Source organism: Crotalus tigris, unplaced genomic scaffold (assembly GCF_016545835.1).
Source record: "Crotalus tigris isolate CLP2741 ecotype Arizona unplaced genomic scaffold, ASM1654583v1 scf7180000020032.448945, whole genome shotgun sequence".
Classification (NCBI taxonomy): Eukaryota; Metazoa; Chordata; class Lepidosauria; order Squamata; family Viperidae; genus Crotalus; species Crotalus tigris.
The window spans coordinates 34277-60094 of record NW_024097827.1 but is presented as its reverse complement, the minus strand read 5'-3'; the positions used below and the strand labels follow the sequence as shown (position 1 = coordinate 60094).

At 37.6% G+C, this 25818-nt stretch overlaps 1 long non-coding RNA gene across 1 annotated transcript; it reads right to left on the bottom strand.

Moving 5' to 3' along the window:
- Positions 1-873: 873 nt before the first annotated feature.
- On the bottom strand, positions 874-25312 carry LOC120318074. The gene is made up of 4 exons (XR_005559402.1): positions 24902-25312; positions 23601-23655; positions 13788-13859; positions 874-2530 (listed from the first exon to the last, which is right to left on the bottom strand). It is a non-coding gene; the product is annotated as an uncharacterized LOC120318074 (long non-coding RNA).
- Positions 25313-25818: the final 506 nt, after the last annotated feature.

Here is a 25818-nt window from a genome sequence, read left to right as displayed (position 1 = left end):
CCTGAAGGAGAGTTGCCCCTGAATGTGGCCCACATGGAGCAGCGCAGCCAAAGACACGGCAGCCAGGCAGTGTAGACAAGACTCTGCCTTCACACCCCATTGTGCACAGTTCATGCTGCAGGGCGCGTGACCACCATAGCACTGGTGGGCTGCCTGGGAGATCTGTGGCGAGCCCTGAAAGCAGTGAGTGGCCCTGCAGGCAGGCGGGGGATGGGGGCGGGGCGGGAGCAGGGGAGGGGCCAGTTTTTAGCCCGAGACTGATTTTTTGCTCTGGTGGTGAATTGTTTACTTCCCACAGAGTGTAGTTTTTGAATCATCTTTCCCTGAAACTATCATGAAGGACAGAGAAGACAATAATATTAGAAAGAAGAAGAAGTTAGAGAAGTGGAGACACTGAGATTGAAAAAGTGAAAATATTTGCAAAGAACTTTGGGACCAGAAAATAATTAACTCTGATTCTGAAAATAAATGAGATAGGAGCTTAGCAGAATAAAATTAACATCACTATTCATGTGATTTTTGGCATTCTTTGTTGTATCAGATAACTGTATTTCCCTTTGTAGATCTTCTGATCAAATCTTCAGATACTCTTAGTGCCAAAAATAAAAGCAGGGAATTAACAGTGAAGTCTGGGAATAATTTCTTGTACCCATCCTCCTTTTACTTTTATTTTCACCTTCAGAAAGGGTTGCACAGTAAAAAAAAATACTTTTGATTAGGCTCTCAGAGATTAGAAATATCTGCCACATAATCTGCAATCTTACTAGGGCTTTATTTTTGGTATTTATATTTGCAATGCATTTGAATTTAGTGGAGATAGAATAGTAAAATATTTTAAACCAAAACAGAGTAGGAAAAAAAAAAACACCAACATTTTTGGTTACTCTTAGAGCTTGCATATTTATTGAACAAATCCTACTAAAAGAGCTAAAATACATTGAATGTTAGTGCATTATTAAAGATCACACTGTTACAAAAGCCTACATTTTCAGCAGTACACAATTGCAATTATACATAAATGCCACAACTGCTGAATACTCTTTTTTGTTACATGTATATACAGCACAATTGACTTATCTAAACTACTAGAAAAAATGTGCACAAGAATTGGGTAGGAGGAAGAGGGAGAGAAAATTAAGAAGTGCAGGGCATGCATTGGCATTTAACAGTCAGAAGCTAAATGGTTCAGGACAAAATCTGCCCAGTAAAGGAAGAGTCGAAAGACAGAAGTTATATAAAAAATCAAGGTGGGCTCCCAGACTGTGTCTAACACAACAACATTCCATGAATAGATGACACTGTTTTGTTTTCAAAATTGTTTCCTAATTTTCTGGGAGCAAGAACAAAATTGTAAAATCCACACATTGGAAATACTGCGGAAATATCTTAATTGTCATTTTAAGAGTTCCCTTTTCTGCATGTTTAAAAACAGTCAATTTAATCAGTTTTTAAGATGATATTAAAAACATGCTAAACCCCCTTTTAAAAAATATGCCTTTCTAATGTATTAAAAAAAAGACAAGAGAAGACCCTTAAAGATCATAAAAAATTATTGCTGTTCTTCAACCAAATTACTAAGCAGAATGGCAAAAACAAAAATTGTAGTAAATTACAGTTTTGTGATTGCTCCCACTATCAATGCAAGATTTGTGAGCATACCCAGGTGGGAATCAGTTCCTTACTTGCTATATTAGGAATTATTCACCCTACAACACTGAATAAGAAAGCCACACTGAAGACACAAAGAAACAAGTCAGTCCAGTCTAAAGAACGAGAACAAAGTACCAACACCTTCTTAGGACATGGAAATTAAAAATAACTCCATCAGAGCTACCTTGCCAAGGAGCATGTTTAAAGTCCAAAATAGCACCATTCATCAGTGTCTCAAATCCCGTGGCAGCATCTCAGTCACTTACCACAAGGAAACCATGAGTTTCATACTACTTCTATACATCAAAAGAGTACATGGATAAAATATAGAGATATACAGACAATTGATGAAAATAAACTACTAGGCTTGTTACATCTAAAATGAAATAAAAGGGGGACTCTCAGCCTCTGCAAGAAGCAGTTAGGAATCATGGAAATGGAGAGGCAGCAGTTTACCAGTTGCATGTGGTCAGTTGTTTTTGGCTAGTGGAAGACATTGCTGTGGTAGAACAAGGCCTGAAGGCCCACCTGTAGTGTTTGTAAACTTGGGTTCACAGTGTGAAATTCTGAGAGCTTTTACTTGAGTCAGAATGGTCAAAAACCGGTTTATGGTACATATATTCCACTGTAATTCTCTAAAGCAAGGCTCAGAGTCCCGTACTTTTCTTCTTATGATTTACAAAGAAACAATTCCCAATATATGACACCATGATGACCTCGTCAACACCCATACACCATATTTAATACAAATGAGGAGTAATGATTAAAAAGAGAGGTAACTGATTTTGTTGACATGGTGTCCATAGCCATTCACTGGTGTCAGGAAGAGAGCTGTCTCATTCTTTTTCCGATTAACTTCCTTTGGGATGGGAAGATTGTCCTATGTAAGAGGAGGAGGAAGAAAAAAATTAGTTGTATTTCAAACATATCAGGAGAATCTCAACTCAGAATGGTCCATTATGAAGTCAGAAAATATGTTCTTATAATTCCAATTAGAACATTTCAACTATGAAATACAGTTATACAGTTAACCAAAAGAATATGGAGAAGTGCTTTCATATTGACTTTTTAATGTGTTAAGTTTTCAAATTTCTGAGTATAAGTAATGATGGCTGATCTGCACACGATGAAGTACTTTCTTCTCATTCAGATTAAGCAAGTACCTATGCAGCATATAGTCACCTATTCAATTAATTTATAAAAACAAGCTGCCACAACTGAAAGATTGTAAATCGAGTAAGGAAACTGTAGTGTTATTTTTAAAAACTGTTTTAAAATTCACTGGGGCAATAATCACTTTAACTGTATCTATATATCTATCTATAATAAGGAATAGGATAGAGTTATTTTCTGTCAAAAGTCAAACACCAACAAGAATTGTGGTTAATACAGAAATTTTATCATTATTTCTGTATTATAATATAATTCTGTATATAATCTGAGTGGATTAGTTGAGATGCTCTACCTTGGAAAATAATACATAAGCAGAGAGAGAGAGACTTAATTTAATGCATGAAACTGCTTTTTGGACATTCGCCTAAACCACAGGTCGGCAACCTGTGGCTCCGGAGCCGCATGCGGCTCTTTGAGCCTTCCACTGCGGCTCCCAGCCTCCTCTGCCTTTGCAGAGAGAGACAGAGACAGAGAGAGGAATTGCGCTTCCCTGCTTCTCTCTCTCTCTCTCTCTCTGTGTGTGTGTATAAAAAAAAGAGAGTGCACTCACAGTGTTCTCCGAGGAGCTGAAAAGCTTACTGGGCGGAGCTCCCCCCTTTGCTGCATCTCTGCAGGAAGCAGGAAGGGCAGGAGAGAGCTAGCTAGCCCAGCTAGGCTGACTCAGGAATTCTGGGAGTTGAAGTCCATGAGTCATAAAAGAGACGAGGTTGACTACCCCTGATCTTGTTGGACAACAGCCTGAAGCTTGTCAGGTGAGCAGCAGATAGGAGAGGGGGGGGGGGAGAGAGAGAGAGAGAGAGAGAGAGAGAGAGAGAGAGAGAGAGGAAAGAGAGAGAGAGAAAGAAAGAGAGCGGGGGAAGAGGAGTGGCAGACCAAGGGCAGATAGAGAGGGAGAGAGAGAGAGAGAGAGACCCTTTTGACATCTAAAATGAAGATAACACTGCATATATCCTTTTTTTACCTGTGTGTGTGTGTGTGTGTGTGTGTGTGTGTATACATACATATACATATATATATACACACACACACATACATACACACACACAAACACACACACACCTATAATAAAGGTAAAAAATGATATATGCAGTGTTATCTTCATTTTAGATATCAAAATGGTTTTGCGGCTCCCAGTGTTTTGTTTTTGGTGGGAAACGGGTCCAAGTGGCTCTTTAAGTGTTTTGGGTTGCCTACCCCTGGCCTAAACTAATAGATGTGGACAAGGCAGTTAAATTTATGTTAAATTTATATAATTTGTCATGATTTATGCCATTTGAAAACCACAACTATTATTTTATAGCTATTTATCCTACTGACTTTTAAAACTAAGATCACGATTATACATTTTCTTCAGCAGAAAACATTTTTTAAAAAGTTCTAACAATGAAACCGGTAAATACTAATCAAAAGAGTTGATCTACCCTGTTAGCCTTGGCTTTCCTGTAGGCCAGTGTTTCCCAAACTTGACAATTTTAAGGCAGGAGGACTTCAACTCCCAGAATTCCACAGCCAGCGTTGCTGGCTGTGGAATTCTGGGAGTTGAAGTCCACGTGCCTTAAAATTGTCAAGTTTGGGAAACACTGCTGTAGGCACTGGGGTAGGACAATACATGAGGCCATTTTCTGGCAGAGTGCATGGTTGATGATCCTGGCTTTATGTTGTTCTGTGGGTTTATAGAATACATGTACTGTATATAATTTTAATCTTTATTGCAGTATTGTTTTGCAATTGCATAACTTGAACAGCTATATAAATCTTCTATCTAAATATCCATCAGTTAACAGTTAACAATATACTTGTACACTGACAATTATGTGCGGAATTACAGGCAAGTGGGTGAAATAACTTTTTGTTATTTTCAATCACTGTTATGTAAATATACTACAATACAATTGTTAATTTTGGAAGTCAGAAAGCATGAATGCTAATATCAGCTGAGTAATTTTTATCAAAATCCTGCTCCCAAAATTCCAGGCTCAGAAAAATTCATATGGATGTAACTGTTCTTCAAATAACCTAGTTCTAGAATATTTATTGCTTTGAAAATTAATTGGGTATCAATGGGGATGTGATGGCACATGTCTGATGATATCCTCACATGTGAAGATCTAATTTGCAGTGTATGCATAATGACATCATTATGCATGTGATTTCAAGGAATAATGGACCTCTTTATTTTAAATTAAGATATGGAAGGATATATATTCTTTACACTCATTTGGTTGTTAGCACTCTGAAGCTTGCTTGTTAGCTGCATCCTCAAAATCACCTGAACCAGAGTGTAAACATATGTGGAAACTTCTTGCAACTGCTGAAAGGACTGCACTGTAAATAGGAGATAGGTGGTGTCATATCCCCTTTCTGTTGAGGAAGGCTTTTCAATTTTGACATAGATAGCCTCTTTGACTCCTCTTTAAACCAGTGGTTCTCTCTGTTCAGAATGTGAACTTTGCTGTCTTCAAGAGTGACCCTTATCTTTTAGATGCGGATGGACTACTGAATCCTTTCATTCCCCACCAATCAGTTAGAACTGAAGAAGCTTCTTGGATGAGAAGTGAAATGTTTTCAAAGAAAAAATAAAAAAACTAAGAAAGTCCAGTTGCCTTTTGAAGAAAAAAAAAAAAAACTTCTGGGACAACCATGACCTGGATGATTGAGACTCTGCAGACATTTTTCCTGTGACTTATTCTGAGCAGAAATCAAGCAATTTGGTTTTTCAGAATATGAAAAATCCTGATAACTCAGGTACAATCTATTATTATATTCCCCTTCCTTTGCTCTGAGTACTGTATATTCCGGTGTATAAGGCGACCCGGCGTATAAGACGACTCCCATCTTCGGCGCCGAGTTGCATGCCTAGAAAGTCGTCTTATATGCTGGAAACTACCGTTATTTCCGGCGTATAAGATGACTTCGGCGTATAAGACGACCCCCGACTTCGGCGCCAATTTTAAAGCTTGCGAAAGTCGTCTTATACGCCGGAAAGTACGGTAAATGAAAAGATAATCAGATATTTACTTTTTTCTTATTATTACAGTATTGCTTTATTCTTTTCTCATGGCAACTCAAGGGATATTTATGGAAACCTCCTTTGATTTTACCTCCATTAACAATACTATAAGGTGACAAATAAAGGTCTGATCAAAGTCAGTTCTGGTTAAGTAATTGTTTGAACCTGGGTTTAAATCCAACACTTTAACCAAAATACTATTATGACGTTCTTATAAATAAGCTTAATTTTATATACTGGTCCCCATCTCCAAGAGCAGCAATACGACCAATACCAGGACATAAAAACAATGGAATGTCTTATTGACAATATCAGTGGATAACTCTCATTCAACAGAAAATGCTATTCTGCTTCTTTTTATACTTTTTTTCTGAGAAAAATTAATATATGTGAAATTATAGGTTAAAAAACTAGACACATTGCATTGAACTGCATGGCCTTTGACCATTATAAACTAATCACTCTATGTTGCATAGCATACTCTACAACAAAATTATTTTGTATGATTTTATACACTATACTACATTCTAAAAATCCAAAAACATTCATCAATTCTTTACAAATGTGTTTGCATCAAGGGCTTGATACTTGAATTACAGCGATTAAGATTTAGGCCTGAAAATATGAGAAAATTGTATTTGGATACCGGAAGAGAATTTCCTTTTGCAATCATAATTGTCACCTTATAATTTTGGTTTTGATTTTTGGTTAATATTTTTCTTTGTCAGAAGATATAGAAGTTAAAACTTGGAAGAAACACAGACAGACTAAAGATTTGGGCAGTATGACAAAATACTGTATTATGCAGTTCCTATTCAGCTGTAAAAACAACTGCAATCCTGAAATTCTGCCATACAATCATGAGATAAAAATCCCATGTGACTGATCTGCAAATACAGTTCTGTTCCATATGGCCATTTATACATGTTTCCTCTGAAAAACAAAAAGGGCCTCTTTATCTAAGTTCTCATTTTTAAAAATCCATTTATTCTTTGTTCCTTCATAATATGTGGTTTTCATAAAACTGAATGACTTGAGCTGTTTTCAACAGACTTCTTTCGTCAATTAATTTTTTTGGTTGTATAAAATTTGACCAAATAGAACCAAAAGTCCTATTTTACACAGTCTGCTAAGACAGTTTAAACTGATGAAGTCTTTAATAAAATTATAAAAATTATAATAATAAAAACTTGTTTTCTACAGGTTTGTACTTAATGAACATAATGGTATTTATTTTCAAATAAACCTACTAAAGTTTGCTTTACAAGTGTATTAGTTGCTATGGAAAAAAGTTTAGGTTTCAGGGAAAAAAACTGAAAGAGCTTGAGATACAGGTGATGTTTTCTTCACTTCTTCTAGACACAGAACATGGTCCAGAGGATAGAAGTGAATGACTGGTCACAGAAATAGTATCACTAGGAATAGTTTAGATTATTTCCAACTCCTCTGTTCTATTATTTGTTTGATTCCAGTCTAGTTTCTGCAATTTCTGATATTGGATTCTACTCCAACTATATTTTTTAAAGATGAGATCTTGTTATGGTTGCCTTCTCAATTTAACTATTAATTAATAGGCAGTTTTAAGACATTTCAATTAGTGTGAAGAAAAGAGCTTGTGAATGTTATTATTATGTTTGGAATGAGTTCAGATTTGATTCCATACAGTAGAAGGTAGAGGGGCAGGATCTGCAGTTACACTTAGAGGGAGGTCATCTTTAACTGTGATTCTTCTTGGTCATTTGATAGTTTGGGAAGTGTGTTGGAAGGAGGTGTGTTCATTGAAGGGTCAGGGTGATTGGCCCTGCCAAATTACTAATACCTGCTGTGTACTGTTTGGGGGAGAGAATGGTATAATTGTAAGCCTGTTACCTATGTAAGTGCTAGGCTAGGCTCTTGGATATTAAAACAGGAGGATAATCCAGTTGTGAGTGGATCTGCAATGGTAAGGCAGGAAATACTGAATTTGCCATTACAAGAGAAGGGAGACCAGCAAATCTGTGCCAATACACAGTTCCAGTTTAATTTATACCTTATTGGATTATTTGGCTTTAAACTGTTGTTTGTAAATGCCAGGTCCCATATACTGTATGTTTTTTTTAATTCACAATTTAGTGGTAAACAAATCTAAAGACTTGGCATACATTACTGAGAACTGTTCTCACAGATGTTTGATCCTTTATCAGACTCAATGCCAGATCCAATGTTCACGTGTGTTCATCTTGAAAGACACTGTATTTGCAGCCAGTGGAGTGTGAATGTCTGTATCTTAGGTTAGGTCAGAGGGACAAGTTAGAAATGCTATTAATATATTGGTTATCCTACTGCCCAGAAGAATCCCTGAGCTACTTGACCAGGTCTTTGGGCTAGATGCTGGGTCAGGAAGCATTCGGGAATTTCCAACTAATCTTGAGTATGATCAATGCAATTTGTATCTGCTCTTTACTGTGGTCAGATCACTTTCTGATCCAGAAAAGACTGGTTGCCACTATGACTTTTATGATGATTGGGCCAACTACGGTGATCTTCCCGAGACACTTTATTATTTCTGATATATACTTGGGGAATTTTCCTGTAAATGTATGAGCAATTCAGAAGCTAATAATGGAAGGGAATCCAGGAGCTTGGTGAGCTTAGATACCCCAATCCCAGTTAACACATTGGTCTACTGAGGGATTCCGGGAGATACAGTACAGTAATAGAAGTGATGCCTGAAGTGTAGTCTGAGGAAATGAACAGACTGACTATTCATTTCTCATTCAAGCATAATTTGTGGCAGTAAGAGAAATTAACTGCCATTACTTCTCTTATTTCATTGGCAGTCTACATATATAAATAAAAGAACCTGTTATATAAATAAAATATTTGTTCCTGCCACTGGATCCTTCCCAACCGTTACAATCTATGATTCTGATTCAAAGGCTGCATTGGAGAAGGTTGTTCAAACATCCTTTTTATTGCCCTATAAACTAAAGGGGAATTTGCAGCAGTTAACTGTACCTGGCTGATTTTCAAAAAAATAAGCAGGGTCATACCAGATGAGTACTTGGAGGTGCCCATTTAGAAATCATTGTACTTGAAACTGAAGACAATCTGGAAGAATGCAATGGAAAAACATTCTAATATGTTGCCAAATAAACTATGTAGACCCCAGGAATCATGCTGAAGGGAAACATTATCTTTTCTAGATGGCAGGTGATGCCTAGAAACTTTACTGTATGAACCAAGCTTATAAGTCACCCCTTTGAATTAAAGTTTTAATCCTGACATTTCTAGGCACATCTGTAACATAATTTGCCTGGAGTCTAAGCCTTAATTATGGAAGTATAACTGAATCCCATGGAGTTGTTGCAATGGTAGCATTTCTCATTTGCCCATCCTGAACGACAGACACGATTAGAGGGAGGGAAAAAAGAAGCTGAAAAATCACAGAGAAACAGCCAAGTGGTATACAATTGTTTTCTCACTCAGCTAGTCCAGAAGCATAGGAGCAATGTGATTTTAAATGAACCTCTTAGCCTCTTCATAAATAGATACTTAAAGGAGTCCAATCCTGAATAAAATAATAAACTAAGGAATCAGCATGATTAGAAAGCCTAATATAAATTGGGCAAGACAGATGGAAGGAATGAACTCGGAGCTTCTCACAAAGGAAACGTTGCCTCTTTCCTGCAACTATAACCAAAATGGTACATGACTCATTCATCTTCTACTCTTATAAACATATTCTATAAACTAAAGGCAAGAAAACAATGCACAATGCTTAGAATCCAGGAACCATATGCTCTTCCTTTAATTCCTGATGTACCATGCCAAGACATAACCTTGCTGTATTACAAAGGGAAGGACCCAAATAGAGGCATGGCTTTGTCACTGGCCATTTTTGCAGCCAGCGTGAAATCAGGCCCATCAGCATCCCCAAGAAAGTACATCAACTGTTTTATGTCCAATTTCTAACTCAAATAAATGTAATGTAATCTGATGCTTTATAAATCATATTAAGTAGAGGTAGTCCTCAAGTAATGATCATTAATTTAGCAACCATTCAAAGTTATGGCAGGGCTGAATGAATGGTACTTATGTCCTATCACCAAAGTTGTAGCTGTTGCAGCCCCCCATAACCCACAAAATTCAGGGGCTTGGCAGCTGACCACACTTATAACAACAGCCGTGCTTCAATTCCCTGCACCTGCCTATCTATCCCCATTTTTTCAATACCACTGTATTTTTGAATGCTCGCTGAGTGAATGGATGTAAGCCAAAACTATTTGTATTTCATAGTTGGAATATACACGGATTCTAGGAGTATAAACAAGTTGCTTTTTAACCAGTTTGTTATGCTTGGAAGCAACTTTATTCCCCAAATATTAAGCCATCAGTAAATATTTATGAAATATGGATAAAGAATGGAATAATTATGTTCTTTTTTATAATAATTTTGTGAAACATTACAATTAAAAATTTAAAAAATAGTGAAGAAAGAACAAAAAAGAAATACATAGAGGAATGTGTTTATATAGTTAAGGTTTTCTCTTTATAGAGGAACTTCTGGCAAAGAATATGGAGAACTGAAGATAACCACAGTGGAATGAGGAGCCAATGAATGGACCAACTCTTTACAGTTCTTCTCTAGGCAAAGAGAGAACTGGGATCACCCACATTAATCCAAACAGTTGTTCCTTACAACAGAGGCCCCAAACGTTTTGGGCACCAGGGACCAGTTCCATGGAGAGAGGTTTTTCTGTGGACCAGAGGGGGCGTGGTTTCACGTGCTTCCTGCATCCTGCGGCTTTGTTTGCGCAGACCAGTTTCTGGCATGCTGCAGCTCGGTGATGGTCCATGGACTGGGGGTTGGGGACTCCTGCCTGACAAGCAGACTACAAAGCAGAGTTCTAGTTGCAATACTGTTCATTCATCTGCCAGAGTTGGAACTCTGGCAGATGAATGAACAGTATTGCAATCAAAACTGCAATTTGGTGCCTTCAAAAGGATGCTGTATCACAAACTTCCTTTCTTAATGACTTTTGGAAATTGCTTTTTAACTGCTTTTTCCATATTAGGAAGCTTCATAATGACAAGTTTTACCATACTGAGTGTGTTTCCTTCAAAGAAGTTTTATACGGTTTTAAGGAGTTTTTCTTCCTTAATTTTTTTTAATAAACAGCAAAAGGATGATTAGAACATTGATTTTAGAAAGTTACAAACACACTAAGCGACCAAATGTTTTGAAATAAGATTTTGAAACTAATTATAGGAATCCTTCCCATGAGAAAATACTGTTGATTTTAATAGTTAAAAACATGATAAGATGGGGTTTCGAAGGTTCAACACTAGAGGGTAAAGAGATCCAGAAGGAACTAAAGATTACAATTAAAGGAGAAGAGCGCTTGCATTCGACTTACTAATACAAAATAGAACAAAATACTTTAACATTGATTGCACTGAAGGATACTTGTGAACAATGGACCCAGACATTAATTTAAAAAATGTCTGCCATTAGAAGCTGCTATAGAAAAAGAGCAACCTTTGCTGAATAGGACTCAGATTGATCTGAAAGGGGGTTTAAAAATCATTAAGTATGGGAATAATGTGAAAGGAGATGCCACACTGCACATACAGATGAAATCAGTTGATGTCTTACCAAATCAAAACAGTGACCTGGATAATTTTCTTATTTTGGATTTACAAAAGAAGATTCTTAAAGTTTTGAAGAATTTTGTGAGAAGAGACAAAGAAAAAAAAAAGAGAAGAAATCCACTTTTAGGACATTATTTTGGGGGATTAATGATCAAGAATGTTAAAAATAAAGGGGATGAATATAAAGTTGGTTTATGTGATGATCAAGGTTAAAATAAATAAACTGTTATCTCTGGTAACCCTAGTCTTTTGCTGAACAGGACTGAATGATTGATGCCTTAAAGCAGGAGTGTCAAACTGAATTTCACTGAGGGCCGCATCAGCATTGCGGTTGCACTCGGGGGGCCGGGTGGGTGTGGCCAGGGTGAGTGGGCATGGCCTACTGTATGGGCATGGTCAGCCCTACATCGTTCGCGTCAAGGGGGCCTGTGGGGGCCTGGGCAGGAGTGGAACAGATGTGAGGGTCTCTGGCAGAAGGGGGTGGGACCAGGGCAAGTGCCAAGGCATGGTCCACTGGAGGAGCCTCACTGTTCCTCTCAGGCCATGTGGGGGGGGTGGAAGGTGGTGTGGGCTGCCCAGAGCCCTGGACAGCAGAAGTCAAACGCCCAGCCTGGCCCTCGAGCACCCGCAGCACCAAGCCCAGCCCCACTTCCCCAAGGAGGCGCCCAGGCTGCTGCTGCTGTGCTTGCTCTCTTTAGCCAGGTTGCTCATGATGGGTACGAGGGCAAAGTCAGAGGGAGGCCCATTTCCTCTCCATGGGAGGAGACCCGGCTTTGTATCCAAAGCTTCCTTAGCAATAGGATGGGAGACCCCAGGATGGGCCAGGAGGAGTGGGCAAGGGGATGGCAAAAGGGCAGCAGGACTGGACTAAGGCAGACTTCCCTCAGACCCTCCCTCTTCTTCTTTCCCTTCTTCCTTCCTAAGTACAGAGTGGTGGGAAAATATTTGAGATGAGGGAGGGAGAAAAACAGGCAAGAAACGCGGCCAGGGCCAGGGCAGCGGGGACCGTTCCCTCACTGTTTCCAGGAGGGCTTCACAGGCCACATGAAACCACTTCGCGGCCGCATCTGGCCCCCGGGCCTTGTGTTTGACATGTCTGCCTTAAAGATTTGTTTATAGATACCTATATGGTTAAAAAAAATGGAACATATAAGTACTTTTAAAGGAAAGTGAAAAAATACAACAAAGGAAAAAACAAAAAAAGCATTTTAATAGTAAATATTTACAATTCTATATATAGTTATCTATTTTAATTATTATTTAAGCACATATATATTTCTAATACATTTATTTTATTATATTTGTCCATACAAAGTCTATATCTATAATCTGCAATCTATAAAGTGCAATCAGCCCTCATCGAATAAAAGGGACCGTACATTTATCTTTCCAAAATGCAAAATCAATATTTTGGCATAAGAGTACGTAGAATTCATTTACATTATCTGATTGTTAAATCCAAAGTACTAGTTATGTAGTTCCCAAGAGTATTATCATCATCTCAAAACTGTATCTTTTGTTGCAGTTATGTTTATATAACCCAATATTTTCTCTCAAAACTTAGTAATTTTAAGACATTGTATGAATGTGCATTTTAAAGAAACAGCATTCTTTTTCATCTCCAACAAAATGCTGGTTTTGACAATCCTTTTCTATAGCAATGTAGTGGAGTCCAATAAATTCTAAATATTATTTTTTGTTGTGTAAGTCATGATCTGAGATTTGACATTTTTTCTATAGGTTAAAATATTCTCCCATTTTCTAGGCAATACAGGAACCATTAATTCTTTATTCTACTCATTTCTTAGGATCTGTATATCAAATTAATTTATTGATAACAAATATCAATAAAAACTAATAGTGGATTTTTTTAGTTTTAATGGATTTAACAAGCTGTTCTATTATCTCAGTGTCTTAAGAGCTGAAAATGCTGCTGATCTAAACAATGTTGTTCTGTCTGTAAATATTGCTACTGGGTTACATCTAGTAGATGATACTTGTCTCTTAACACTATACATTTAAAGTAAACCAGAAGACTATTATTATTATTCATTTATAATACAACAACAAACCTATGTTTTAATATTAGTAAAATTTAAATTGGTTATAAATTATCTGGGACAAAGTAATATACAAATATTAATGGTAACATACAAATGTGCAAAGTTTTCAAAAATGTTTTTGCATTCTGTTATACATGTAGTTTATACAGACTTTCAGCATTCATTCTCTAGAAATCATAAAATAATCTCAACTAGTACTACACTTTGAGTTCTTTTTACTTAATGAAAGATTTTAAGCAATATACAAATAAATATACCTTAATAAATCCTCCATGTCCATGGCTCATTGGAATATGTTTCAGGCTGACTGTGAGCCTTGGATGATAAACCTATAGATAATAATGACATAAAACAAGCAGTTGTCATGATTTGTCTTTGGATAATTGATCATCAAAAGCATAAAGATAACATCTTTAAGGGCAATATGTCTTAGGCATTAAGTGTTTGACCCACACTTCTCATGCAAATACCAATGGTTTTTTGCTTAACTTGGTCCTATGTTTTTCTCTAATTTTGCACTTATCTATAAACAGGCTAAGGCTTTGAATCAATGGTAAAACTGATGCTTTGTATCCCAGGTTCAAAGAAGTCATTCATAAGGTAGAGCTGAAATAGACTGTCTTAAATCCGGAACAGCTGTTGCCAGTTAAAATAGATAATATTACATGAATCTACAGACCCTTCACATCCTGGACATAAACTGTTTCAACTTCTCCCCTCAGGATGCTGCTATAGAGTATTGCATCCAAAATAACTAGACACAGTTTTTTTCCTCATACCATCACTTGCTGAACACACAATTCCCACAGCACTGTCTTACATCTAAGAATATTTACCCAAGTAATAGGGCTTTATTACTATTATCCTTCTCATCTTCCCTATTATCTTCTACTATTGATATCATATGATTATATTACTTTGTTTGTATGTACACTGAGAGCTTATGCACCAGAGACAAATTCCTTGGGTGTCCAATTACACTTGGCCAATAAAGAATATTGTATATTGTATGATTAAAAGTTACTGTATTAACCAACATGCTTTGTATATCCCAACAAACATTTAAATATTAAATATATTCTTTATCCATTCTTTGCTTTGGTAACATTGTATATTAATTTACTTAAACTCTAATTTTAGAAAGCCAGCTTAGTATATGATTGAGGCAACAGGCTACCACACACAACACAAACACAAGGAAACAGGAAACTTGTAACTTTCCCTGTTGGCCTCCTCACTATGTTTGTGGAAAACTGGCAGGGCAGGGCAAGAAAAACAGACCTGTTTTTTTAATATCAAAAAGCCATAAGGAGAAAATTAACATAGTAAAGGGTTAAAGAGAAATGTAGTGGAAAAATGGAATTGTCCTTTCCATGTTTACAGGGTGGAGATTTCAAATAAATTCTGAAGTCTTTTAGTCCATTATAATCGTTTGATTAATATTCTGGGATAAACTAGAATATATCCTGTAGCTGTATGTGATACAAACGTAATCTTTAAGATACCCAAGAATTACTTCACAATACTGCCAAAATGGATTGACCTTCTGGTCATATTCATTTATAACCGATGTCATAACTTAAATCTCTCTGTATGATATGCTCCTGAATCTTCTATTTTTGTTTTTTTTAAACAAAGTTTATTTTATGTTCTAGTTTAATGTTGCTTTCAAATGCAAATAAGTAATTGCATTTAAATAAAAACAGAGATGGCCATCTATCAGAGATCTTCCAGTTAATCTTGCAGTTCTATGACTTATGACAACTACTTTAGTATCTAATTCTATTTCTATAGTCATTCAGAAGAATCCAGAGCTAGAACTTCATTGATTTTTTTTCACTGACAGCCAGCTAGATAATAAAGATGAGCTTTGCCAGTTTGGGGAAAGTAATTACAAAGAATAATATACTTCTTCATTAATAAAAGAACTTTAAACTTATACTGTAGATGTAGGCTGCTATGATAGTATCCTATACTACCTTCACTTGATGGAAATTGCTCTTTTGTTCTAGTTCTACCCTCTACCTCCACCTTCTCTCTAGTCTAGAGCTTCGAACGAGAATCTAGGGAGACATGGAACTAGTCCTATCTTTCAAGTACTAGTTTGGCGTCCATGGATGCATTTTGATGGTCTTCTGCCTGTCTATCCTATATAATGGCTGTGACAGTCCTTACCCTATACCAGTGATGGTGAACCTTTTAGAGATCGAGTGCCCCAAAACTACCCCTCACCTACTTCACCTTCCGCCCCGTCCGCCCTCAGGGCCACCCGCCTCTGTGGTCTGCTGCAGATTGCCTAGGCAGCCCTGCAGCACCATGGTGGCTACGCCCTCCACCCGTGCCCTGCAGCATCATCTGCACGCGATGGGGCATGAGGACAGAGTCTTGTCCCTGCTGCCCAGCTGCCATGTTCTTGGATGCGCTGCTCTGCATGGACCCCATCCGGGGGCAACTCTCCTCCGGGGGGGCTGCTGGTGAGGAGGAGGCCGAAGGGGGGGGGAGGCAGGGCTGGGGCGACAGCATGTGTGCCCACAGAGAGAGCTCTAAGTGCTGCCTCTGGCATGCATGCCATAGGTTTGCCACCACTGCCCTATATGTTGTAGATAACTCCTGTTTTTTCTTCTTGGGCTAATGTGTCTTTTGGTTTAAAGGAGGTAACATCAGAACTTTAAAGCTGAGTTGCAAGTCCCTTTTCTGGGGTCCAATGGTTGCTAGGTGATTGGTTCTATGTCAAGTTCTACCTATATTCTTTTAAAAATACAGTCACCTAAAACAAATATTACACCACAATAAATACCTGTGACCTTTAAAGGACAAGGGCCTGTTTTTGCAGCAGGAAACTTTATTTTCCTTTTTGTATTTTTACAACCCACAGAAAATTTAGTGGTAAAGCTGTGTTATTTTTGTTCCTTTTTGGAACACATTCTGAGATGCAAAGTAGAAATGCAATACTGTAAAAATGTCTTAAAAATTACAAAACAATCAGAGCAACTCATTCTGGACGTCATATGTAGGCACCCAAGATCATAATTGATGAAATATAGATTAGAACTTTCTTATAAAAGCCAAACTTTCTTTGAGAGAGCCAGGTGTACCTCATGTAGAACATTTCATAAAGTGGGAGTCTCAGCAGAAAACTCTCCAGTATTTTGAAACTAAGAAGAGATCTCCTCCAATACTAGTCTATACCTTTTCCCCATCCCCAATAACCTGTATTTGAATTACTACTAATCAATACTGAAAGGTTCGTTTTCATTTTATTTATTTTACAATGCATGTAGTCTGCTTCAATCAGATTTAACTCTAAGGCTCTGATTTAATCAACTGAAGAATTAAATTGGACAAGGCAAACAAAATTATCTACAACTTTAGTGTGTTTGTATTTACCTATGAGCTGAACCAAACGTTTAAGGACAAGTATGCTTTCTGATAGTAGCTTTCCTCAGTAGAATTAGGCCAGTGTACTTTTTGGCTTAATTCCATCTACTTTGTAGTAGCAATCAATGCTCAGCAGCAAGTGGCTAATGATTTTGGGAGTAAAAGAGTGAATGCCATTGCAAAATGTCTCCATGATGAATACCTATCTTCTTTCCATTGGTTCCTCTTCTCTGGCTCTACATTTTCATTTGCATTCTTCTATTATACAGCTTTTCTTATTTTTTTGCATCCAATATTTGAAGTCACTAAATATCCGTATTATCAGATTGGAAAAATCCCAAGTAACTAAAACCAGTATACGTTTTCCTCTCAATCACGAAAGCATCCTTCATACTATTTGCATTTTTTGTTTTGCAAAAAAAAACAAAAAAAAAAAACCTATTAAATTCACATTCTGATCATATTTAACATAACCATGGGAGAAGACATGAGGAAAAAAAGATCAATATGTAGATAACATGAACAAGTATCTGATGTCTTAAGGAAATTTCTTGCAGATGTGAGCTTAAGTGAATGAAAAGCAGTCTTGTTTACACATAACTTCTTCACTTACACTGAACATGAAGGGCTGAGTTAGAACTCACTGATAAAATGCAGATTATACATATAAACATCAGTTTCTGGAATCTTCTGCAAAGACGATCCCATCTGGTAAATTGGAAAGGAACCCTGAAGGCTTAGAAAGACTGCACACAGAGGAGTGAACATACAGTTTTCAGATATCTTGCATGTGAATTTCTCCAAATTTTGATCTTTTAAGTACAATACTGCGTGTAATGTGGTGTTGTATGATCCAGTTGTAAGGAATATAATACATATTCTTTTGGGTAAGAATCGATAGAGCATATGTGTTTTCTTGGGAATACCAGTGAATAGTTCTGCCAATGCTGAAGGCAGTTGGATAAAATGAAACTGTTGAATTTAATTTCCATCAGCCTCAGCTGCTTTAAATGTATGATTTCCCCTTGCAAAGAACAACAAAGCAGCAAAGACTACACATACAATAGCAGAGGTTGCAAACCTTGTTTCTCAATCCACAAAAATGTGATCTAAAAATATCATGACACCCTTCAGAATTTGACATCTCATTCAATTTAAGCTTACTGCACTGCAAGTAGAGAAGAGGCCAATGGAATATGGATAATACTTGATCTATGACCATTTGTTCAACAACAGTTTGAACCTGGGATGGTGCTGAATGATGGTTAGAGTGATTCCCTAAGTTCTGGATGTTCCAGCATCCCCATGGTCACATGATCATATTCTGGGAACTTGGCAATTAGTTTGCACTTATAATCAGTTGCAATATCTATCACATGATCATTGTTTGTAACCTTCCCTACTGGCTTCTCCAGAAAGACAACGGAAAGCCCATAAGAAAAGCCACAAGTCATTGTGCTAAGTCTCTCCCACTTACACACTCTTCCCCAGCCCCTTGCACTCGTGCAGTACTGGTCATTCATGCACACCCATGTACCATCCATAACCCATGCTGCAATCTTCCCAATCTGTACTGCAACATGATGCATACCAGAACCCCCAACCTTCCTGACCTTTGGACACCCTCCACAGCCATTGCTGCTTCTTGCATCCTCCCCAAGCTGCACCATATTTTCTTGCACCTTTCCTAATCCATGTGTGTCTCATGCACTGTTCATGACTACACTGTACCTTCCCCAAATAGTGCTTGTTTACCTTCGCTCCCTCCCCAACCTTTGCCATACACTCAGTATTCCCCTACTTGTCCCTTTCCTAACTTATGCCATACAATTCCCAATCAGTGCCTCTTGCACCCACCTTTGTCCCACCTCTGCCATCTCCCACAGTCCCCAACCTGTGCTTCCCTCACTTCTTCCCCCATCTTGTGGCAGCCGCTTACTTCCCTTCTGGCCTGGGTGTTGCAATTTCCTGTCAACTTTCCCACTGACCTTGGTTATGGGAAACCAGCAGGAGTTTCCTTGTTTAACGACTGCAAGATTCAGTTAACAATGGTAACCAGGATTGCAGGGATTGCCATTCCTAAGTGATGTGGCCATGATTTAAAAATGCATACCTTAGCAATGCAAATTCTGTTCCCAACTGCCATCCTACATTGAGGGCTAACTATGAAGTAATAGAATGAAAACAGAAAAATATTGCATGGGGTGGAGTTCCCTTGCCCTTTAAATTATTATTTAAATTATACATTATGAGTTACGCATTGTGAACCATGATGCATATTGAGTCCAATGATAAGTCTTATGGAGAACCAAGACTAATCAGGTTTTATTAAAACCAGTCACTAGACCTACAGTAGCAGTATATGTAGTTTTACTGACAATCAGTGTTAGGATATAAAACCGTAATCAAAGAATATCAGACAAAAAAAAAACAAACCCAACACCAGAATAATAGCCAGGGATGAAAGTCAAACCACAGGGCAATGCACAGCTGCATAATTGGACAAAAGGGTCAAAGTTGAGACTAAGAACTGGAACATAGCACTAACTCAGAAAGTGAGTCATAAGCCCAGACAAAAGAGTTGCATAAATGTATCAATAGTTGTATCTATAGATTGGAAGACATAGTATTTTAAAGCATAATCTTAATTTCTGGGAAGAAAAAACACTGCTGAAACCTAGCTATTAATACTTAATGAAGATTCTTTTAGAATATATTTTATATATCAAAATCTCCCATTAGTACTTGTGTTTCTGTCCAAAAGCACACAATGAAATGCATGAATTGTGTACTATTGTGCTTTGGATATTTGTTCAAATTGCTATGTATCTTTCAGATAAATGCAAAATAAAAGCATGTCAGAAAATCAAAGTACACTTTGGCATTGATATCTTTACTAGACAGAACCAAGTCATTTCATACACTTTAAAAAGAAGGGCAAGGAACACTGAGTTTATATCAAGACTTGGGCGGGACGGTGGCTCAGCAATTAAGACACTGGGCTTGTTGGCTGGAAAAGCCAACAGCCAGGGTTTGAGATCCAAGCGCTGCATGACGGGGTGAGCTTCTGTCCTCGCCCCAGCTCCTGCCAACCTAGCAGTTCAAAAGCATGCAAGTAGATAAATAGGTACCACTTCAGTGGGAAGGTAACAGCCGTCCACAACAGCATGCTGGCCACATGCGTGGAAATGTCTTCAGACAGCACTGGCTCAAAGGCCTTGAAACAGAGATGAGCACGATCCCCTAGTGTCGGCAATTAGTAATGGAGTAAAATCCGCAGGGACTCCTTTACCTTTTTTTATACCAATACTTCCACCTGCATATCAGAACTTCCCATATTCTCTCTTAATCCAACAATACAACAATACCATACGCTGGCCTAGAAACCAAGAGATTATGAGTTCTAGGTCTCCATTAGGAATGAAAGCTGGCTAGGTGAATTGGACCAATTGCTCTCTCTCAGCCCAACTAACCTTACACAGTTGTTGCTGTATGAAAAATAGGAAGCAGCAGTGTTAGGTATGTTTGCTGCTTTGAGTTATATATAAAATAACTTCTGGTTTTTTATACATAAAAAAGTCTAAGCCCCTTTATCTGGAGGGACTTTGAACCATTTGATCCAGAAGAAGTGGAAAGACTCCTCATGATTGTGAGCTCAGCTACCTGTGTTCTGGACCCATGCCTTCTGGTTACTTAAGGCCTCCTGGGAGGTAGCACTTGGCTTGGTCCACATGCTTTTAATGCCTCTTTATGGGAAGAGATACTACTGCCTACCTTGAAGAAGGCAGTAGTGTACCTCCTTTGCAAGATGTCATCCTTGGATCCAATAGTGTTAGTAAATGTTCATCTAATCTCCAACCTTTTCTTTATAGGGAAGGTTGTGGACATTGGTAATTGGTGCTCAACTACAAAAGGACCTGGATGAAACAGATTATCTGGATCCTTTTCTGCCTGGGTTCAGACCAGATCGCAGCACTGAAACAGCATTGGACATGCTTGTAGATGAGCTTTAGAGCTCATCTACAAGACTTGATACAACCACTCTGGCCTTCCTGGACTTTCAGGGGTTGGGAGCGAAAGGCACTTTTTGTAGGGGTTTCAGGACTTGGATCTTCTGCTTTTCCTTTTCAACATATACACAAAATTGTTGGAGAAGCTCAGTATGCTGACGATACATCATTCCTTGCCAGGCAGGTGATGCTGTCGGGAATGCTGGCTAAGTACCTGGAGACAGAGTGGCCTCTGAATCTTTGGCTTCCCACACCTGGGTAATATGTTGTCTATTGACTCTGAACTGGGTGGCACTATTCCAGACTAAGTGCAATTTGTGAATCCACTTAGACTATGATTCCTAAGCAGGTGGCAGGTGTAGCTAGGCAGATCACCTTGTGTTCTAACTATGCCTTTACTAGAGTGGGGTTCCTTGCTTACAGTAACTCAAGCCTTGTTCATGTCCTATCTGGATTGCTGCAATGTGTTCTATATGGGGCTGGCTTTGAAAACCACTCTAAAGTAATAACTGGTCCAGAATATTGCAGCATGAAGTGATGGGTGTTTAATTCAGGTTTAATTCACTAGGCAATTTTATCAAAGCAATTTTAATGATGTAGAATTAAATTGGAACCTTGCAATTCTATGTTACAAGTTACAACCACTGAATTCAATAGAGCTTACTTCTACCAGAAGAGTATTGCACTATAATATTATCTTACCTATAAATAATTCTAATGCAGTAGGTAGGCTCTACTTCTAAATAACTCTTTTTTAGTATATGAACTTTTTTTTAAGCAAAAACTGTTCTACAAAAAAAATTCTAGAAAATGTTATGGCATTAGCTAATATACAGCTATTCAAGACATTTACATAGTTGTGGTTAGTTTTATTACATGCATGTTCACCTGATATTTATAACTGCTGCTGGATAGTTGAGATTTTGTTATCTCAATTTAATTCTCAGTCATTTTGCTTTCAGTAAACTAAGAATCTTGTCAAATGGGATACCATAAATCCCCCCAAAAATGTAAACTGAAGGATTCTTAAAATAACCATAAAATTTATCTAATGTCACCCAGTAGAGTTCCAATGTAAGTTTTCCTTATACTGTTCCTCCTGCAACTTCATTATTTCCCCAAAAATAAAAAAGTGGATTTTTTTAAGGGAGTAGGGGGAGAAGCATTGAAAGGCAGTGTTAGAATTCCAGCTGCCAGAGGTGCTGACACCCATTGAAAGACATACTTAGAAGTAACTTAATATTTACAGACAATTTTGACTTTCAGTTTTCTATTGAAAAAATGTATTAAATAATAAGGAAAAAAAAACTCCCCAAAAGGAAAAAAGCATATATAAATTCTTGGAAAGTACTCTTCATTATGTTTTCTGGCTAGTTGAACCTGAAAAAAAAACCCCTACTATATTTTCTTAGTTTTATTATGTTGTAGTACAAATTAGTCCAGTTCATATTTGTTCAGAAAATCCCACATGATCAATGAAATTTACTCATAATAAGTAATTAATAAGCCAATAATTGTATTTAGACTTTATTCTTGTGCAATAGATATATTTCTGAACTTCAGTTTAAAGGAACTAATCATATTAAGAAACAAGTGTTTCAAATATGACAAAAGTGAAGTATGCATACAACTGCAGTGTCATTCCTACTTCACATAAAAATATTTACAAGATTCCTTGCTTCTTGCCTCTATCTTATATAAAGTTTTGTGGCAATATAAATGCAATACAGGTCAGATTTAATCTAATAAGCTCATAGCAAATTAAGTTAGCTCAATGGTGATCTATACAATAGTGTTTTCCTCTGATACTAATGACATTATCACTAAACAATTAGTACAGCAAAAAGGTTACCTTCCAACTTTTTCCAAAATGGCTTACCAAATTTTATAATAGGTATTCCCTTACTTTACTATTTTTACAAGTAAAGTGGACTATTTATACCATTATAGAACTTATACTGCTGATATTTCTCCCAATTACATTGATAAATACATATGATACTAATTCTTGGGCCATTTTGTTTTTGTATTATTATTATTATTATATCAGAATCCTGGAATCAGAGATTGCAATACAAGTTTCTTATGGATACCTATTTAATATGAAAAAATATAAAAAGAAGAAATAATCTTAGTAGTATTATATTACAGGAAAGAGAAGCATATTATAAATGGTATATTTTCATACAAACATTAATACACCATACAGAGATACATTTAATCTACTTTGGACATTAAAATTCTTTTTTTACAAAAGTATGTCAAATATTTATTTTCAAAAGATAAAACAATTCTTTTTAAAAGATAAAGCAAATTGTTTTTAGCAAAATCATAACATCAGATATTTCTGTGGTCAACTATGATTGTTTGAAACATGTAATGTACTGGATACTGACATGCAATTTAGTTTTGTTTTTTTTTAAATAATCTTGTTGCATGTTTTAATGCATATACTGAAAAAAAATCTTCTTCTTCAAAAAAACCCCCTAATTTTAGAAGGTAGGCTGCAAGTTTCCATTCCTGAAAATGAAAAATTTACTCACAAGGACTTTTCAAGTGCATTATTCATTGCATGGCACATTCCCAAAATCTCAATACATGCATTTTAAATATTGTGTCTATGGAGATATGTTAAAAGAATATGCCAATTTAATTTTTTTTAAACAATTAGAACATTCTTACCATTCTTGCACTCTTTTAAGACTCAGAAATTCACTGTCAGCAAAATGAAAATTTTCTGCAAAAGATTGAAAGAAGAAAGAAAAACTCAATCATGCCACCAAATAGGAGGCAACTTGCCCAAAACTTAAGAAAGCAAATAACCTAATAGTTAAGAAAAAATTCTTGTAAAATCCTTTGCTCACATATCCTTTCTCTGTCCTGATCCCTTAGTCTGAACTGTATACTGGATATTCCACAGGTTTAAACATAGCACAAAGGAGTTCAGATCTGCAAAAATAACCCCTCCAACCCAAAATAAATATATTATACCGTAGTTAGCATATTAGAGCCACACTTCTTTGAAATGCAGTATGGATTTAGAGTATATCTACTTGAAAAAAACAGAGAAGACAAAAATAGTGCTTTCTGTGTCAGCTGCATAGCTTCTCCATTGTTCTCAGACATACTACCAGCTGTCTTCCCCCTCATTGAAGATTGCAGGATTACAGTCACACTTTCAAAACGTAATAGCCTAGAGAGGGGATATTTTTGGAAATGCATTACATAACCTACCTCAATCACTAGATACATGCTTACACCTTTTCTCTGAGAAGACTATGAACAACAAAAAATTTGCCTCAGAATTCATTAAATTTGCTGCAAAATAATCAGCTGATTTACAGTTTGCAGAATACAGTTACATTAACCTCAAAGTGATTTTCCTTTAAAAAGTCACATGCAGTCTGAAACTTCTATTTTATCATATGTAGTTTTTATTAAGCAAAAATCTAGGCGGCTTTGAGCAAATGAACATAAGATTGGTGGGTTTTATTAAAAGAAAGGGTAGAGGAAATTGTATACCAAATGTGTTTCCATTAAAAATCATATTTAATCTGAACATAATTCATGGAATCTGCACTAAAAATGCATAATTTTAAAAAAGAAGTCATTTCAGACTTCACTGCTGAACATTCAAATTTGTAGAAAGCTGTTGCAGGAAGAATGCCTGTTTCTAAAAATATACCCAAGGCAACCATTACTATCCAAGCTTCTAAATCCTCCCTTTGCATAGAAAGGCAAAGAGTTAAATCTATGTATGTTGCATTGTCCCCTACTTTACACAGCCTTCTGTGGAACCACGAAGCAAGCAAGAATAAAAAAGGGAAAATCCCAACGATTCCACTAGAGTCCCAATAAAGTAGAGGAGAAATGGTAGAAAGGATATTCCAGAAAGGAAAGGAAACCAGACAAAGAAAAAAAAAAAAACAGGGAAGAAATCTTTTCAAAAGATTCTGCATTGGGGATAAAATGCATATACTTACGACAAATTTCCCCTTCTCACTTTCTCTCCTTTCTACATGATCTGAAATACAAATGTGAGTTTAAAAGGGGCAGCATGCTATAGAAAAGAATTTATATAAGGGGAAAGAGAGAAGGCTGGGTAAGGGGTGTGGGAAGGAATGACTGCACCTTTTTCTGAGTGCAGCCTTGGAAAACGGGGGAGGGGAGAAACGGGGTGGGGGCAGCAGCAAGAGGGGAAAATCTCGCTCTCTTTCAGTCTTTGGTTGTCTATGCTGGTTATATTGAACAATGAGCTAATTCTGATGGTAGCTGGCCCAGCGCCAAGCTCTCCCTTGCTCTCTAGAGCGCGCGAGCGCGCGCCCTTGTACACACCCTCCCCCTTCGCTGCTGCAGAGCCAGACTGCTTAGTCTGCAATAATCTGTAGCAAGAAGTAACCCCCCCCCTCCTTTCCTCCTCCTCCAGTCTAGCAGTCCTAGAACCACCCGACCAATCGCTAAGCACGGACCAGGGAATGCTGGAAACCCAACAGCAGGGCTGGGTTGGCAGAAAGGGGAAGATCTCGAGCTAGCTCGCTTCCCCTCCCTTCTAACTACTGTGTCAGAGGCCCAGAACTACCTCTCTGCCCGAGTCCAAGGCTGGGTCAAAAAAGAGCACCCATTGGTGAACTTCGCTGTCGATCAGCCCTCTAACTCCCCCGCCCCTACCCTTTCGCCGCCGCCACAGCCGCTGCTTTCCAGACAAATAATAAAGAGCAGAGCTGGCCGGAGGACTGCCAAGCATCAAGCACGGCCAAAGAGCTGCACAGCCACGGCTCGGTGCCAAACCTGAGCTGGAGGGGTGCGGGGAGAAGGGGAAAGAGGCGGAGGAGCGTGGCCACATACTGTAATAATAAAGCGGCGGCGGCAGAGGGCATCTGAGGAGACCGGGAGAGAGCCG